General features: G+C 54.6%; 1 long non-coding RNA gene across 5 annotated transcripts; it reads right to left on the bottom strand.

Moving 5' to 3' along the window:
* Window positions 1-4,039: 4,039 nt before the first annotated feature.
* Window positions 4,040-12,324, bottom strand: LOC141570745 (uncharacterized). Of its 5 annotated transcripts, none has more exons than XR_012495208.2 (3): window positions 10,253-12,324; window positions 4,813-9,980; window positions 4,040-4,714 (listed from the first exon to the last, which is right to left on the bottom strand). It is a non-coding gene; the product is annotated as an uncharacterized LOC141570745 (long non-coding RNA). The 5 variants fall into 5 exon arrangements; XR_012495211.2 differs by having other exon boundaries at window positions 4,040-6,565; window positions 6,878-9,980; XR_012495209.2 differs by having other exon boundaries at window positions 4,040-8,149; window positions 8,490-9,980.
* Window positions 12,325-12,791: the final 467 nt, after the last annotated feature.

Here is a 12,791-nt window from a genome sequence, read left to right as displayed (position 1 = left end):
CCAGGTGCACACATAGGCACAGCACACAGGCACACATGAGCACGCGCACTCTCGTGAGCACACAGTCAGTCACACGTGACACGTGCACACACAGGCACACACACAGCCCGGGGGGCAGAGGCTGAGCCAGGACACCCAGAGGAGGCAGCCTCCGTCCCCTTGCGCCTTTGGCATCTGCTCTGGGGCAGCCTTTCCTGGACTGGGAGAGGATGACAGAAGACCCCTGCACTCTGCACTGACCAAACGCTTCAGGGAAAGGTGGCAGCCATATCCAGCCCTGGGGATCGCCGAGCCTGCACGTGGCTGGAGTGCCCTCCACACTGTGCCCAGCCTCCTCTCCCTCCTGAGAGAGCCTGGACTCTGGGGTGTCCGCTGGAGGAGGTGTTGGCTGTGGTGTCAGGGCCTGGGTCCAAGGCCAGGCTTCAGATGGGCTCAGCCTCAAGTGCCTGAGCTGTCCTAAGGACAGAAACACAGCCTGCCTTTTGTGGCAAGATGCCCCCCATTGTGCTTGGAAAGGTTGGGGAGCCCCTAGTCTACGGTGACCCTCCCTGATTAACCAAGCCCTGCCCCCACAACCTTCTAAATTCTCTGTTATTCAAAGGACGGTCCCCATAGATCCAGGAAGGGGCCCTGGGCCTCGTTAAGACTCAGCTTCCGTGGGGCCCACATGGGGCTTTTAGGGACGGGCCTGGGGCCCTGCATTGACCACAGGGAGCCTGGGTAGGGGTCAGAGGCCAGCCTGCCCTGTCCTGACGCTCACTCCGTCTGCAATGCCAGCGCAGAGCGCCTTGTTTGGAGGTTGGGTCAGGTGGCCACACAGTCCCCAGCTGTGAGGAGAGGAAAGGGTCCCCTGGTCAGAGGGCCCCAGCATGCAATCCCACTACCCCTGCTGTGGTCCCTCCAGGCCAGAGGCTGTCCCCACTGACCACAGACTGGGGCTGCAGGGTCTCTCCTCTCCTCTCCTCCTGCAGGAAGAGCTGGGGCCCTGGCTTCCTCCCCGACAACCTAACAAGCCCGTGTGAATAAGCATTCAGAGCGCACGGGTCCAGAAGCTGGCTGGGAGCAGCTGGCCTGCCTGGTTGTGCGACAGTGGCCACCGCAGGTTACAGACACTGCTCTGGTATAAGTAAGGGTTGCTTTGAGCTGACGGCAATTTGGGAAAAGCAGACACAGACAGTCTGTCTACCACCCCCTGTGCCTGTGTGTTTGTGAAGGTGCCCCGCCTGTACCAGGCAGGGAGACCAGCCCTGTCACACAGACACACCCGGCCACACCCTCGACTCCCGATGTCCCCTGTGTCCCCTGTGTTTGCCTTCTCTTAACTTCCCATCATCTCTCTTAAAATTCATTCTCCTTTGTTTAAATAGCATAAAACCCTGAGTTCCCAGCCATTTCCCTGGGAGATTTTTCTCGTCTTTCTATGAAGCACTCCCTCCCACCAGCACATAAAACTAACATCAAATAAATGTCTCTGTCTTTTCTCCTGGGAATCTGTCTGTAGACAGTTTATTTTGCAGACCTGGAGCCCTGTGGGCCATTCCTGGGCCAGGAAAACAGAGACCCTGAGCATTTGCTGTGCCCAGGTGCGAAAGGTCTGTGTCACAGACGCCTTTTTATTTGTTTGACTGTGTTCACAACCCTTAAAAAACATAAAAGCCATTCTTAGCCGCCGGGCCATACACACACAGGCCATTGGCTCCATTTTGACTTCTTGGCAATAGTTTGTCTCATACACCCACCCCCACCCCAAAATCACCCACACAAAGAGTCCTAAAGTCGGAATTATTCTAGGCCAAAAGATACGCAATTTTAAAGCCTTTGGTACATTTTTGCCAAATTCCTCTCCAGAAAAAGTATACTGATTGTACCTTCCCCAGCAGTACACGTCTCCCTGTGCGTGGAGGACATTTCCACACTAAGCGTTCGGTCCCTCTATCATGACACTCACAAGGGTGTTTCCAGTTCTTGCTAGCCTTCATTTGTTTTGTTTCAGTGTTTTTGAATTGTCAAGTTTTCATTTAACGCTTCAAGCAGTGGTTTCCAAGCTGCGCCTCAGAACCCCCAGAAGATACGTTCAGCAGGCTTGCGTCAGGAGTGGGTCGGGAGTGGGTCGGGAGTGGGTCGGGGGTGGGTCGGGAGTGGATCGGGAGTGGGTCGGGAGTGGGTCGGGGGTGGGTCGGGGGTGGGTCGGGGGTGGGTCGGGAGTGGGTCGGGAGTGGGTCGGGGATGGGTCGGGGGTGGGTCGGGAGTGGGTCGGGGGTGGGTCGGGGGTGGGTCGGGGGTGGGTCGGGGGTGGGTCGGGAGTGGGTCGGGAGTGGGTGCGCCTGAGCATCTGGGGAGCTCGGGGGACAGAAGTCGTACCTGTTCTGCAAGGAAAGGCTCCACAGGAAGGGCCAGAAACGTCCTTACCCGAGCATATCTGTGCATTATTACGGCTGTGTGTTCTGCACTTGACCCTTAGACCCGTGTGCACACACGCACATTCACACACACACACACTTACACATTTACACACACACTAACACACATGCACACTTACTTTGGGCTCTGCCTGGAAGCCTGGGGGTGTCCTTGGGTGCAGGCCCAGTCAGCCACCCTCATCCTGCTTCAGAGGACCCCCCAGGCCGGGAGGGGAGAGGATGCTTAGAGGTGTGGGGGAGGGAAGACCAGCAGGGAGACCAGGCTGGGGTCCCAGGGGTCAGGACCTCATCTGAAGAGCACAGCGAAGGTGTGATTAGATTCATAAAAGTGCAAGAGTCCTTCTGGCTATGGCGGTGAGAGCAAAACACTGATTAAAATCTCAAACAACCATTAACAGTCAAAACTCCGTGTATGCAGAGTTAACTCTTTCGCTTTGTTCATGGATTTCAAGGTTTTTTTCCCAAAATGTGTCGGAAATCTACAAAAAAACAAAAAGTTGATGTTTTGACTATTTCATGCATCTAATAATAACAATTTGAGCTACTTTGTATATAAATGACATTATTTTTATGTATAAAATGTTTTATTGTTATTCATTCTTGAAAAACACAAAAATATAAAAAAAGTACATCTGCTTTCCCAAACTTCCTTTCTGGACATTTCCATCCACATTCAGCAGATGGACATATTCATTCAGATATATCCGACTGTCGCAGCAAGAGTGAAAAGAGGACTTGTGTGTTTCAGCACCGCTTCTTACAGGGTCTACCTCAAGCAAGCTGAGCTGGGAAATTGGAATAAAACCCAGGCGCGAGTGGCCCCTTGACCCACACCCCCAACACTGGGTTGGAGTCGCTTCTAATGCTGCCTGTCTGGTGTGTGCGGGACAGAACCTCGCTTTCCTTTCCCTGCCTGTGCCCGTGACCCAGGCTGGAGCAGTTATGCTTATGGTCACATCGTCTTCTTCTGTGCATTTTCTCCTGGTTGTCGTTCCTGAAGAGTGGGGTTCTGCTCACTGCCCACGTGCCTCATGCGTGCCCACCTGGTCGTTTTGTGCCCACTCGGGTCGCCCCGGGCAAAGCTTGGCGGCGCTGCCACCCTTGGCGGGGCGTTGCTCTCCCTCCCCCGGAGGGCGCAGAGGCTCCCCAGGAGATCCGGGGCGCCCCAGACTTGCCCAGAGGAACAGGCTCTAGGCAACCAGAGTATTGAAAAGGGAGCCCCCAGATAATACAACGCTGGGGACCGCAGGAAGGGGACGGGGGGGCGGGGGGGCCTGTTTCCAAACCCTGAGGCGCCCATCCTTAGCTCCACTCGCCACACGGTGGCGCTATGAGCAGGGTTTTCCCCGAGGTTCCTTCCTCAGATGATTTTAAGTTGAAAGCACACGTTAACCCTACAAAAACGGAACAAATAAAAAATCAAAGAGTGACAGCCAATGATAACAGTCTAAGTTCTGTTTTAAACCTTTAACTTCATCTCCAGCGTCCCATTGTAAAAATACCCATAAAAGCCATGTGTGAGACGCGCGTTTTGGTGGCACAGAAAGACCCTCTAATACGTCAATGGAGAGAAAATTGCAAGTAAGTAGAGAATGAGCTGCACGGTCCCACTTAAAGATTTTATTTAAAAACATTTTACAAAGTAGTAAAATTGATAGCTGGTAATGTTCTAATGTTCTCTGGGTTGGGGAATACGGGTGAGTTTATTTCCTAATCTTTGGATATATTTTTTTCCAAGGTCTTTTTACAATGAGTAATTTTAACCAAATTACTATCCTCTGAATCACAGGCCACCATGGGCCAGGGGAACATCCTCAGAGACATTGTCCCTTGCCAGGTTGGAGTGTCCCAAAGTGCCCCAAAGAGCCCCAAAGCGGAAGGGGGAAAGAGGGGCCGGGAACTCCAGATGCCCCTCCCAGGGCTCTTACTGGAGGTGTGTGTTTCTTCCCCACTCGGGTGATTTGCCTGGGCTGCCCAGACCCCCGCAGCCTTGTGTCACCAGGAAGTACTTTGATGTTCACAAGCCCCAATTTCTGATCTGTGAGCAAGTCATCTTTTCTCCAGTAGCCTGGAAAAATTCAGATGTCCCCACAACTGGTGAGTCACAACTCAGATTCCAGCGTGACCCCTGCTGACTCACAGGGGCGCTGGGACAGAGCCCCAGCCTGGAGCACTCCACAGGTCCAAGTGACACATCCCCCTTCCCTGTGAGCTCCGAAGGCTGTGCCGTCCGTACTGAGAGTTCCGCAGATGGGGACATCATGCTCCACCGGGTCACCTCCTCCCTGAAGCATCTGAAAGAGGTGTGAGTTCACAGCTGTCACAGAACAAGCAGCAGAGACCCTGAAGACTTGATGCTCCCTTTCTTGACCTCTCTACATGGCCACCTCACCTGCCCACAGTCCTCAGAGGAATCAGGTCCCAGGCCTCAAGGGACGTTAGGGACATAAGGATGGGCTGGAGCTAGTTTGCATCTCTGAGGGCCCCTCGTGTATCCTCAGTGGGAGTGTGATCCAGCCTGCGTGAAGGACTGGGGAGATGTGTTCCGGGCAGGGCTTGGGGAAAGTGACCTGTGAGGGTGCTGGGGGGGGGGGGGGGGGGGAGAGCAGTCCCTGGCCACCAGGGGGCAGGGCCTCAGCTCTGAGGACTGGAGCCAACCTCAGTAACTCCTCCAAGGGTCACACAGGACTCTCAGGCCACCTGGAGGCTGGCCAGGCTGGTGGAGCCTGGTCCTTTCTGAGTCACACAGTGCCTGCCCTGAGACCAGCCACCGCCCTCGGCTGGCCTCCCCCAGCCTGTGCCCAGAGCGCAGCCCCATCCACACGAGGCCCTCCCCACGTCCAGGCGCACCGAGCGCCTGAGCAAGGCTCTCATGGCCACACGGCTTCTCAGGGACCTCAGGCCACCTTGTTCAGAGCCCGATGGGGTGAAAAGAGGTGGCCTTGGGAGTGAGTCACCTGCCTACTGCCCTGAAGCTCTGGGGGATAAAGGGCCAGGTGACAAAATGGCCAGAATGTTCAGAAATGGGCAGAAAACACTGGTGCTGGGGAGAGAGCTTCCAAGGCCTTGGGGACCCGGGGACATGGGGCCCTGTGAGCCTCCCCAGCAGGTCCCTTTCACGGCTCTGGGCCTCCCAGTATGGACAGGGCACCCAGCCACACTCACTGCCTCCTTTCCAGAAAGATCTGGGTATTCCTGCTGCCCTGACCCCAGGGGCAACTTTGCCTGACCGTGGGGACCCTGGGCTGTGGGTGGGGGTCTTGTGGACTTAGAGACAATAACTAACAGCTCTGGGACTGTGTTCGCTAGACCTCTGGCGTCACCGTGGCCCTGGGCTCCAGGTCTTAGACCCACCTCCAGCAGAAGCTGTTTCAAACGGGTGCACATGGTCAAGGAGCACTGTGGACAGTGCAGACCTGCACTTACACCTGAGGGGACTTGGTCTGCCCTGGTGCCTGCAGGTGAGCTACCCCCCTGGCCACCTGCATCTCCCCTTTAGCTGTGGCATCTGGATCCCTGCATGGGGCTGTTCCCAGGCTAATGGATGTAGAGGGTGTGTCGGGTGCCTGTCCCCAGAGCCCACTGTGTCCCCAGCAGTGCGGGGCAGCATAACATGACAGGGTCGCCTCCAGGCTGCACAGACTTCCTTTGCACCCTCTGGGAAGGACTGTGGCAGCCTTAGGGAGCCAGGAAAGCTGCAGGTGGGGTGTCGCTGGCACCCGGATCCAAGTGGGGATCGCTCTGAGGGCTGGGGGCAGGCCAGTCACATGCAGGCTTCCAGGAGGGCCGCAGCCCCTCCTCCATGCTACTCTGCCTTGTGGTCCCTGCTCAGACCCTCCCAGCAGGAGAGCACACACGGCGCCCCACAGAGCCCAGGGGCTGCTGGGCCGACCAGGAGGGGTGCCCGTCCCCAGGTTAAACCAGGCCCTCTGTGGGCAGGTGTGGGCGACCCTCCACAGGCCTGGGGCCGACTCTGAATGCTCCTCTTGTCACCACGTCAGCCACCGTGACCAGCACAGGGGCTCTGGCCGCAGTCTGAACTTCCTCGTTGGTGCCCGCTCCCTGCTGGTTTCCCCAGATGGTTTCTTGAAGGTCAGGAATATCCCCAAGCAGAAAGCAGAAGTGTTTTCTGACAGATTTAAGAACTATGGGAAGAATCGGAAAAAGTCTGTAAAAAATGAGTAAATGGACTGCATCTGAGTAATCAAACATTTGGGCACCACAAAAGGAAAGAAAAATTAAAGACAGTGGGGGGCTGGACACCTACTGATAGAGTCTTGGAAGGAATAATGTCAGTAATATCTGTTTTTGCAAAACCACTGGGAATCAGTAAAAAACAAGAACTCCGCAAATGTGCTGAGGCAGTGACTCAGAGAAAGGAATCACACGTGCACAAAAGCACGTGAAAACACAGCTTCACCAGCAACAAGGAAGCACAAAGTCAGATGGGCACTCACGTGAGGTGGCCCATCTCCAGGCACGGCAGCGTCCAGGGACAGGCATTCCCCCCTCTCGGCAGGTTGTCCTGGCAGCTGGCTGGGAGGCCAGGCGAGCTCACCTGCAGGGCTGGCTGGGCTGTTCAGGGCTCACAGGTCCTTTTTCTTTCTTTTTTTTTTTTTTTTTTAACAACTGATAGTCAATTTATTAAAAAGATTGACTTAAGCATCTGCAATGGTGACTTCAACCTCGACTCCTGCGTGATACTGATGGAGGAACCTGCTTAACACTCTCAGACTGCAAGTCGATCAGTCGCGTGTAGAGCCTCATCTGAGAACGACCCAAGGCTGCACCGCGGCCCCTCCCCGCTGCTCCGAAGCCCCCCCAGGCCCCCAGGGCTCCTGTCTGTGCAGGACCACGGGGTCTGTGCCCTCATGAGGGAGCCAGTGGGGACACCAGCATATGTCATATCCAAGCACTTTATAAACTGCAGATTCTGCACAAATGCTACCGTCACGCCTCTCTTCTAACAATTAACACATAAGCCTGTTTCATTGACAACCAGAGGTTTTCAGGAACCCAGCTGGGCATCTCTGCTGAGTCCCTTCATCAACTGTGCCTGAATAGTGACAATGCTGTGTGTCCTGAAGGCACACACCCCGTCTCTGAGGTCAGCCAGACAGAAGGGAACCATCCGAGCCCCCATGCTCCTTAGGATCTGGAAGGACAGTGCCCGGTGAGCTGTGTGAGCCCACCCCACGCCCCCACCTCATGTCCTTTTTCCCTTCTTCCCCAAACTCGGGTCCCTTGAAGCTCCCATGTCACACACAAGGGCATCCACTCCCACTTAGAGTCAAACATGGGTGTCTTCTGTCGCCATAGTTACTCAGACACAACCTCAAGCATCTACACCAACCAAACAGTGGGAACAAGCTGCAAGTGACATGCGATGCACCCCACCGGCCCCAGCTGCAGGCACGTTGCATCAGTAGAAGCCCCGCGTCCAGTGAATGAGACGCCAAGCAGGGCCCCAGCCACACGCAGGCACTGTGGTGTCTTGCTCCTGAGAAACCTGACTCTTTAAAGGATTTCCTAGCTCTTCTAGGCGGCTACCACCAAACACCACATGCAGACGGCTTATAAACAACAGATGTTCGTTGCTCACAGAGCTGGAGGTTGGAAGTCAAGGCCAGGGTGCCCGGAGGGTCAGGTTCTGGTGAAGGCGCTTGTGGGTCACACACGGCCGTCTTCTTGCTGTGTCCTCACAAGGCGGGAGCTCTGTGGGGCCCTTCCTGTAAGAGCACTGATCGCATCATGGGGCCCCACCCTCCTGATCACCCCAAAGGTCCAGGTCCCAACACCATCACCTTGGGGTTGGGGTTCAACATGTGAGTTTGAGGGGACACAACACCCAGGACATGGCAATTATCAGCAGTAAAAGCGAGGCTGGATCACAGAGGACCCTAACTCTCCATTTTCCTACCAGGCAGCTGGACTTGTAACCAGCGCCAGGATTGCGGCTCCCAAGTGGGGCGTGCGAGGGGGACAATTAACCCACCCAACCAGGTGACAGCCAGGATGACTTTTAGGACTTAGAAATTGTCCGCCCTTGTCTCTTCCATACTCGTTTACCTCTCCTCTGTCCTGCTGAAATGACGCCTGCGTTGCATTTCTCCCTGAATCCTCTGGGTCTCGCCCCATCTCTTCCTAGTGTTTCTCCTTATGTTTCTAAGACTCATTTTGCACATTTTCTTCGGAAAAGTTTTCCAGTTCAATTCGTTTTTTGGCTATTCTAAACCCTCAAACCCTGTCACTGAGTTTAAAATTTTTTTTTTCCAGTCTTGGAATTTCCATTTTTTATCATTTTTAATTCTGTGCTGCGATCTTTAATCTTGTGTGTTGGTCTTTTTCCTCCTTAAACAATGTCATAAATGTCATTAGACGCCCACCCTGAGGTGCCTCCACCTGGAGCCGTGTAGGTTGGTCTGTCACCTTCTGATCCTCCCATTCACACTCATGCTGCCACCTCTCCATGAGTGGCTGCTTATTCTTTTATTTTTTGCCCAACATTCTATTTGCAAAGTTTTGGAAGGAAGATTTGGGGCCAGAATGGCGTTGTGCTCCCCCAGAGGAAATGGGAGCTGAGCGTGCAGCAGCCTTCGAGCTTGGAGACCTGGCGTGACTGGCATTGACTTTGTCTCCACGTGCTGTGTTCACGCGGATGCAGTGTCATGGTGAACGAGTCCTCATAAGTCCTAAGGGGTGCGGGCCCCCCTCTGGCAGGTTCATGTCTCACACTGACTGGTGAGTCATAAACACCAAATCCACAGCCACGGTCCATGATATAAAGCAATGGGTGAGAAGCCCTGTTTGGATCCACTGGCCCGTGGAACAGTTTAAACACATCTGATGTGTGATGTACTGGGGTCCCAAGTGCTTGGGGACACTTCCCATCGACGGAGTCGCCTAGAGGACAGTGCGCATTCCCACACTAGTGCCCTAGAAGAAGGGAAGCTGTGTTTCTCCTCCTTCTTCACAGTGTCTTGGGGGACCCGGGGAGGGACGGCTGCCCTAAGAAGGGACCTGCCATGTAGCCCACCTGCCCCTCCCCCAGGAGAGGAAGGACATCCTTCCCTCCAGGAAATGGGACCAGATTGTCTGACACAGTGAGTGACTTCCTCTCGGGTTCAACCCGTTTAAAGCCGCTTGGCTCTGGTTGGGGCCACTGCCCTTGCGGGCCGTCTCAAAGCCCGGGCATCGGGCAGAGGACCCCCTGTCAGTGAGTGGAAGCTCTGCCTCCCTCACCCCACCGCCAGGGCTGGCTCCCAGCTGGTGGGACCAACGACAGCAGGTGTCGGGACGTTCATGCTGAAACCAAGACAGCTGTGGGCAGAAGGGGGCCACCCTGTGTCTCTGAGGACATACGGGGCCCATGGGGTCATCACCGGGCACCTGGCTCAGGCCTCACCTTCCTGGGCATGCCAGGCAGCTGTGGCTCCCACGTCCTGTCCCACCTGCTCCATCATCTGTCACCTGCCTTTTAACTGATGCCCACTGTTGTTTGACCCAGGAATTCTCATAACAGACGTCTCATCATGCCTCTCCTTTCCAAGTGAGTCTGTCCTGTGGGAGAATAACACAACACGCCGGGTTAGGGGTTAGGTCTGCTGGCAGACGTCTCAGAAAGCCACTAGAAGGCTCTGAGTTGCTCTCAGCAAGTAAGTGACTTAGAAAAATGAGAACTACGTGAAGAGCAGGCGGGGGCGGGGGCCTGGGTGGGAGTGTCCGCACGCAGAGGGCAGCTCTCTTAGAATGCAGCAATTTTAAATTTACATTAAAAAGCCTTAGGATTTTCGGACACCCTGACCAACTCTCCCCAAAAATGCATGTCTCACCGGCCACTTAACGTAACCAGATCTGGGTATTACAGTGACTATTCTTTGAGGCTTCCGATGTGCAAGTGGGAAAAAGGTGAAGATTTCGAGTGTTGGTGTCCACACCATCCTGCTGCAGACACTGTGGTTCTCAGACTCCTGGGACCGCAGGGTGGCACCCACATGCGTCCTCTGCAGAGATGCGCTCTGTGCCATCCACTCACTCTGTAACACAGCTGTCCCTGAGCTGGCACCTCCGTGGCCCCTCACACATGAGGCTGGAAGTACGGTGAGCGGAAATTTCACTGTGAACAGTCTTCTGAGACACAGTAGTCTCCCTTTGTTAAAAATTGTTTGTAATTTATAAAAATTGCCTGTTTAAAAAGTCCTGAATATTTACATATGCTAATTCATTATTGCTTCTCCTGATTTATTTTAGAAATAATCAGAAGTACTCACTAGGTTCATTTAGAAAGCTGTTCATTGCAGAATTCATTATAATAAAGAAAATTTATAAATAGTCTAAGTACCCAACTGCGACATTGTAACAAAATGCATACAATGAAATATTATGCAACTGTATTTAGCACTTACAGAAGTTCACAGACATCTAACATTCTTTGTAAACAATTTATATACAATGTTTCTTTTTGTTTTCTCTACATGGTAATGATTAAGTGAATAATCAAGGAAATGGCCAGATAATTTAGAAAATAATTTCTTTGCTACTGTATCAATTCTCACGACAAGGCAGTGTTGCTCTTCCTACCTGCCTTTGAGACGATTGTCAGTTGACCTGTGAGTGCTGATGACATTGTAAGGCTGCAGCTGGGGATTGAGGGAGCCCAGTGCCGGTTCTGTTCTCTGCACACCCCCTGCCTCTGTGCTGCACCCCACAAACAGCCGCACAAAGGATGGGCCGTGTAATTAGAACAGCTTTCTTACTGTCCCCTAAGAGGCCCTAGCACCATGCGTGACCCACTCTGCTCAGCAGCTGAAGAGTTCCAAGGACGAAGGCATGCTCCCATGTCACACCCCACAGTTCCACTGAGCACCTGAGACAGAAGGTCCCCACATACTGCCCCCCACCTCACAACTGTCTGCCCAGCTCTTTCACCCAGGGTACCCCCCCACCCTGGTGATCCCCAGTCTGCTGCCCCTGCTACTGTGTCACTGTCCCTCAGTCTCCCCGAGGCATGGACTTGGCCGGCCCATGGAGTGTCTGAGGCCCAAGCAAAGCGACGCCTTTTGGCTGAGCGGCAGCCGAGAGCGGCCCAGCCCAGCCCCCTGATGCAGCTGCCCCACCTCCTCCCAGGGTCTGCCGGCCACACACACCCGGCGCATGGCTGGTGTCAGAAGACTGAGGACCCCACATGCTCATGAGTTAGTTCCAGCCGCTGAAGCTGTCACACATCGGTGGTGGGAATGTGAAATGCTGCATCCTCTTTGGGAAATGATCTGGCAGCTTCTTCTAAAACTAGAGGCACAGCTGCCCCGTGACCTGTCACTGCCACTGCTGCATATTTGGTCAGGAAGAGGAATCACGTCCACACAAAGGCTTGGAGGGATGTCCAGCTTTACCGATGGCAGCCCAACCTGGACACCTCCCAAGGGTCCGTCAAAAGAAGGATGGTGCACAAGCTGTGGCCTATCCCCAAGGGACACTGCTCACCAGGAGGGCCGATGGGGGCGGGACAAAGAGCCGCATGCCACACACAGACCGTTAAACACCGTGTCCGTCAGCAGCTGCCGCGTACCTCACGGCCCCAAAACTGAGTGGCTTAAAGCTGCAACCAAGTTGATCTCAGCGTCTGTGGGTCAGGAATCCCGGAGTGGCCCGACTTGTTGTCTCCAGCTCTGTGTGGCTCGTGACACTGCGGCCCAGACGTCAGCAGGGCTGTGGTCATCTGAAGGACCTGCTGCGGGACGGCGTCCACAGCGCTGAGCAGCGATCTCTGTTTGGAACCTAGAGAATTCTCCCTGGGGCTCTTCAGTCGTTCCCAAGCTGGCCGCTGGGGCAGCCCTCTCACTGTGGGAGGGACTGCCAGGACGGGAACACCAGGGCGGGGGCCATGGCACCACCGCGGACAAGGGCTGCAAGTACCTGCTGTGTGACTCTGCTTTCGGAGCTCAGAATTGGGACAGTGTTTACAGCAGTGTTTACACCCACTCTTGGGGGTGGGGGTGCCTGGGGGCGGGGCCAGGCTGTTCTATATGTTGACGTGGTGCTGACTGCACAGGTCTGCACACACAGGTGAACACTTATAGTCTGTGAGCTGTGCTGTCTGAAATTAGCTAGACTTTGATAAAAGCATAAAAACTACAGCAGTGTGGTAGCTGTTGTGACAAGTCCACGTGGAGGGCTCTGTGGAAGGCAGCCCTGGAGGACGGCTGAGGCTTCAGGGGCTTGTGGGGAGATTGAGGAAGGTGTGTCCGTGTGTGTAGAGACTGGACCTCAGGCCGTGAGCTCTCTGAGCCCCCTGGCACATGGCACTGGGGGGGCCACCTGGGGAGGCCCTGACATGCTGGCCAGCCCCCAGCTGCTCCAGGCTCCCCACCC

This window comes from Rhinolophus sinicus, chromosome 3 (assembly GCF_057876585.1).
Source record: "Rhinolophus sinicus isolate RSI-liver-muscle chromosome 3, RSI-T2T, whole genome shotgun sequence".
NCBI lineage: Eukaryota > Metazoa > Chordata > Mammalia > Chiroptera > Rhinolophidae > Rhinolophus > Rhinolophus sinicus.
The sequence above is the reverse complement of the archived record's forward strand: the minus strand, read 5'-3'. Positions and strand labels throughout refer to the sequence as shown.